At 45.0% G+C, this 5,518-nt stretch overlaps 1 pseudogene; it reads right to left on the reverse strand.

Moving 5' to 3' along the window:
* Window positions 1–252: 252 nt before the first annotated feature.
* On the reverse strand, window positions 253–336 carry LOC136591912 (small nucleolar RNA MBII-202; annotated as a pseudogene).
* Window positions 337–5,518: the final 5,182 nt, after the last annotated feature.

The raw sequence follows: 5,518 nt of genomic DNA on the forward strand, positions 1-5,518 counted from the left end.
GTCTTCAGGCAAGTCTTCTGGCTGGGGATTGGAAATTCCCCGCCTCCAGGAAACGCTGGCTCTGATTGGCTGAGCACCACACAGCAAATTATCTTCCTATGTATAATATGACCAAACGGACTGGGACAGAAGACCTCTTGGGAGCGGTGGGTTTGCGTGGAAGATGACCACTTTGCTGTCTCTGTACGTTGGTCTGCAGGGATTCTGTAGACTTGTTGCATCAATGATGATCTCTGATGAAAACAAGTGTAAGATTGACTCCAACAACCATCAGAATAAAGGATTCAAGGAGGCAGTCATCACAAAAAAGCAGAGATTCGGGACAATGTGCCATCACGCTGCTGTCAGGAGCTGCACACCAACTGTGGACAATATAAGGACCATTATCTGCTTTGCAACCAGTGATTACGACTGCGGAGAAGACAAATACATTGAAGGAGCAGAGCTGAATTCACTGAACACACCAACGTGTTGTGCGATTAAGGCTAGGGCCACGTGGCGGCACGGGTGGCAAGTTGCTGCGAGCCGCAGATCGACAAAAGTTCCAGTCTTGGTGTCTATTGTTTTGCGAGCTGCCGGTGGCAAGAATTTGTGAGATGTGCTGCAACCGCATTGGCACTAATGAGAGACTGAAGTGGAAGGGTTACACAAAGATCTTTGGTCATGTGACCCATGCTGCCATGTAACCATAGCCTTAATATTGATAACTCGCTTGGCTCTACTACATCTCTACACAATAATCATGTTTTGAAACCTTGGAGACCATGACGACTTATTCCCTAAGAGGAAAATCCCTTAGTAGGCAGCCATATGTGTTTTCACGACCCCCAATACTATATCTGTATGCAGCCCACCGTGTGTGTATAAAGCCTAGGGCTCCAGTGGCCATCTATATCGTTAACTGCTGAGCATGCAGCAAGACGTGACAGCTCTCACCTCCCAAGTAAAGAACTTTTACACGGCTTGTCCCACAATTGGGGAGTGTAAGAAGTACAACCATCAGCCAACAAACAAGTCAACGCTCATTTGTCCGCTGATCCTTGACTTTCAACAAGCATAAAATTGCTGACTGGTCATCTGTATGTCTCCCTGTGTGAGTGGGTTTGGTACACAAAATGGCCCTGGAATAAAACTATAAAGTGGGCCCATATTGTAGCTGGGGCCAAATTAGCAGCAAGTGGGATGAACACAAGTAGGCAGGCGTCAGCAAACCGCCAGCTGCAGCACTGCTGACTGTAGGAGGGGAGAAATCTATGCGGCGTGGATAGCTCACTGCAGCAGATCTTCTACGAAGCACAGAACATGTTAGAGCTGCAGGAATATATTAAGGTGCCGCCTATTTCTACCCTTTAGGCCTCCACCACATCAATGATCATCATCGGCTGGCTTCTCTTAACCCCTTATTGTTTTCATGTCCTGGGTGTTTGGGCTTCATTCTGCAGGGCCGTGAAAACACACTGGCCCTGTAGAGCAAAGCCCCGGGGTTGGGATTGTGACAGCTCCCGCCTCTAAGCTACCGGAGATACTGAATAAAACCACTACAAGGATTAATATAACTAATAACAATATATGACAGCCAAAAAATACCTACAGACTGTGACCACATAATACCCCTAAAGTGTTACTGAAAAAAAGTATACAAGGACCAATGTTACACCCATACTGTGGCCATAGAGAGGTAGATACCAGTTCACAGCACCAGTATAATGGATCTCGACAGGCTGTGTAAGTGATTATAGTATATTAGCTCCATTAATCACTGGTGATGTCCCCTTTAATTGGGGTGTTTCACTTTTCCTTTTCTTCTCCATCCCGCTCAGACCACAATCATGATTTCTCCTTCACACATATTTGTCTCTGCAGAATTTGACAGACAACTTTAACTCTAATTTTACCTTTCCATATCTCTACACAATGCCACCATTCATGTTGCTCCAGACAGTAATAATGCCATATCTGCCACTTAGTAATTTAAGCTCCTTTTTGTGCTCATTGTAATCCCCACATAGTAGTGCCAATATTAATGCTCCCCACACAGAATTTGTTCCCCCTGTTATGCCACCACTCAGTAATAATGCCCCTCCTGGTGTCCGTTTAGTAATAATGACTCTCCCGGACCCCTTTCAAAGGGTTTGTCTGCCCATTTTTTCACTGATGGCCTATGCTCTGTATAGATCAGTAGCAGTTGATGGACGGGGTCTGCCGCTAGGGAACCCCGTCCATCAGCCCTCTGCTCAGTATAGCAGGCCGGATGCTGTAATAAGAGCACAGGGAGGTAGTACTGGCAGAAGAGAAGCAGGAAGTGAAGCCTCAGTGTGGCTCTCACATTGATTTCAATAAATAAAGCCAGCGTTCGCACTTTCTTCACCATCATCTTATGACAACATTTGGCCCGCTGCACTGGACAACAGGCGGGATGAATAGCTGATGGACAGCAGTAGACCCTATCTATCTACTATGGATGACTTGTCCAGAGCAAACTTCAACAGTAAAAAAATGGGCAAATAATCCCTATAAGTAATAATGCCCCTGGCCCGTATTTATTAATAATACTCCTCCTGGTGTTGTTATAGTAATAATGTCGTTTGTGTCCCTTTTGTGGTAATAAGAATGCCTATTAGCCCCCTTGCAGTGCTGCCCGTTATATACATTAAAAAAAACAACACAATTACTTACCTGCGTCCCCCTCCTCCGGCCTCTGCTGTCTGCATCTGTCTGCAAATCTCACAGTTTGGCCGCACCGAAAAACTGCAAGATTTCTGTGGGAGAGCCGCAGCTCCAATGCCTGCGGCATTTTGCCCTGGCTGCTGGCATTCCGCTGCGGCTTTTTCTCCCCATAGAGAGGAGTGAGGCTGCAGTGGGGGAAAAAAAAAAAAGAATTGAGATGCTGCGGCTGTCAATTTTGCCCCGCATCTCCAGTTCGGCCCGGTTTTGCCGCAACGGATTGGCTGCCCCATGTGGACGAGATTTTTGCACAATCTCGTACAGATGGCTGGCTAATCCTGGGATTAGGTGCCGCAGGCGGACTTGTCGCACAGAATTTCCGCATGGAATTTCTATGGCAAATCCGTCTCTTGTGAACCCAGTCTTACAGCACAATTACCTCCAGGGATCACAGGTGATGTCATATCTGATTAGTGTTGTTCACTTTTGGTTTTCATCTGTAGTCGGCCCAGAACAATTTGACAATTTCTTCCAGCCATCATTTGTTTCTGCAGAATTTGCAACAGACCTCTTTAGCTCCACGCTTCCCCAGCACATGCACAACATATGCGCAAACCCCAAATTCTGCTGCCCCCTTTTAACAGTGCCAACCAGCGGCTAACCCTAATAAATAATCTCACACACTGTTCACCAGCCTCTCCTACCACAGACCACTGCATGTACCACGCTTTCTCACAGACTGCTGAAACCCCTTAGGGTTCTGTCCCCTCCACATCACACAGCACTCTCATGGTACCCCACTTATCACATAATGCAGAAAGGAACAGAACAAAAAAGGGTCTCGGCGCTCCAGCAGGAAAGACCCGATGTAATCCTCCGAATCAGCAGTAATGGTCCTTATTCCATAATAACACAGCACAACGTGTTTCGTTGCAAGAACCGCGACTTTCTCAAGTACAATGAACTTACACTTCTTTCATCTATTTAAACAACATTTAGAAACTCATATATCCATAAATATTGTTTGTGGCAAATAATAAGGATCTTGAAGGAATCTATGTGACATCTATCCTCCATGTGTTTGAGGGCGATTTAGGATGGACTATTGAAACTTCTGGCTCATCCTTACCCAAGGAAGCCTATTCTCTGAAAGGCTCTGTATATGATACATGGAGGCATACATTGGATTGGATATTTCTTAGGCCTCATGTCCACGGGGAAAATCAGATCCGCTGCAGATTCTACATGTAGAATCTGCAGCGGGTCCCTCCTGCCCCGCGGACATGAGCGCTGAAAATAGAAATTTAAAAGCATTTACCTATCCGTAGCGGGCGGGGAATGTCAGCTGTTCCTCACGGCCGGATCTTCATTTTCGGCCGGCGGATGAATTCCTGACGCCGCCGGCACGTCGCCGGCACGTCGTCGACGTGCCGCGCGCATGCGCTGGGCACATCCGCCGAGCCGAAGCAAGGGAGATGCGGCCGTGAGGAAGAGCAGAGCTTCGCGGCCCGCTGCGGGTGAGTAAATGCTTTTAATTCCTATTTTAGGTCTCCCGCGGATCCGGACGGCTTCCATAGGCTTCAATAGAAGCCCGCGGGAGCCGTCCCCGCGGGAGACCCGCATGAAAATGGAGCATGGTCCAGATTTTTTCATGCTCCATTTTTTTTAAAATGCCTTTTATTGACGATCCGCGGGTATTTATCTACCCGCGGGTGGTCAATGCATCCCTATGGGGTGCGGATCCGCGCGCGGGAGATCCGCTGCGGATTTTAAATCACATTTTGCCCGTGGACATGAGCCCTTAAGGTTTATAGAGAGAATCATTTGACCCCTAGAGGCTTGAGAGTGCCTATAGGGTCAGATTTCCCAGGGATGAAGAATTCTCTGGTGAATGGAGTCTAATGTTGGGCACTTTTTCATCATTAATGTTAGATAAGTCGATTGCAAAAAGAATAGACTTGTCTATTTCTGGTTTTAAATCAGTCCTACATTTTGGGATGCACAGCAGTAGAGAAGAAATACTGTATGCTATTAACCATATGTATAGAACTGAAAAGAATATATGTATGTGTAAGATGAAAAAACTAATCCGTGATTTGAGAGATTTCAATACCAAATCTGGACTCTCTAAGGATTTTACAAAGAAAAAAGTACAAAGTAGCCGACCTCAGAGGTCACATAGATCTAGAGATATGATTATTGAAGATCCTAATGAAAGGAGAACTTCTGCATTCTTTCCCCTGCATTTGGTTAGGGTAAACTCGGGTATATACTAATTATAATCACTCCAATAGGAATCCATACTGGAAAAGGAAAGACAAAAGGTATGATCATGTAGGAAGGACTGAGAATAATAGAGAGAATGAAAGAGAAGTAGATTATGGTAAAGATAAAAATCTAAATTTTTCCATAGAGAACAAGGTAGTAGATTTAGATTAAGACAAATAGATAAATTACCCAAAGGTAACAATAGGACAAATAGAGATAATATGACACAAACGGGGTGGAGTAACTTTAGAATATCAGAAGAACCTATAGCTAAACGTAACTTATCACAAACTGTGGACAATTCTTTATGCAATCCAGAGGTTAATTTCCATTCTATGGTTACCATTGACACCATTGTGTGTAGTACTATTATTAATGAGAGCCCTATCCCTATGCCTGAAACTATAAGAAGTCCTTTAAGAACCCCCCAAAGACAAAATAGTGATTATATATATTCTACTCTGGAACTTATATCTTACCCGATAGAAAGAGCTCTTCTAAAGGGCGGCCGATATGGGAGTCTCTAAATTTTGTATAAATAGATGAAAGAAGTGTAAGTTCATTGTACTTGAGAAAGTCGCGGTTC

This window comes from Eleutherodactylus coqui, unplaced genomic scaffold (assembly GCF_035609145.1).
Source record: "Eleutherodactylus coqui strain aEleCoq1 unplaced genomic scaffold, aEleCoq1.hap1 HAP1_SCAFFOLD_236, whole genome shotgun sequence".
Taxonomy (NCBI): Eukaryota; Metazoa; Chordata; class Amphibia; order Anura; family Eleutherodactylidae; genus Eleutherodactylus; species Eleutherodactylus coqui.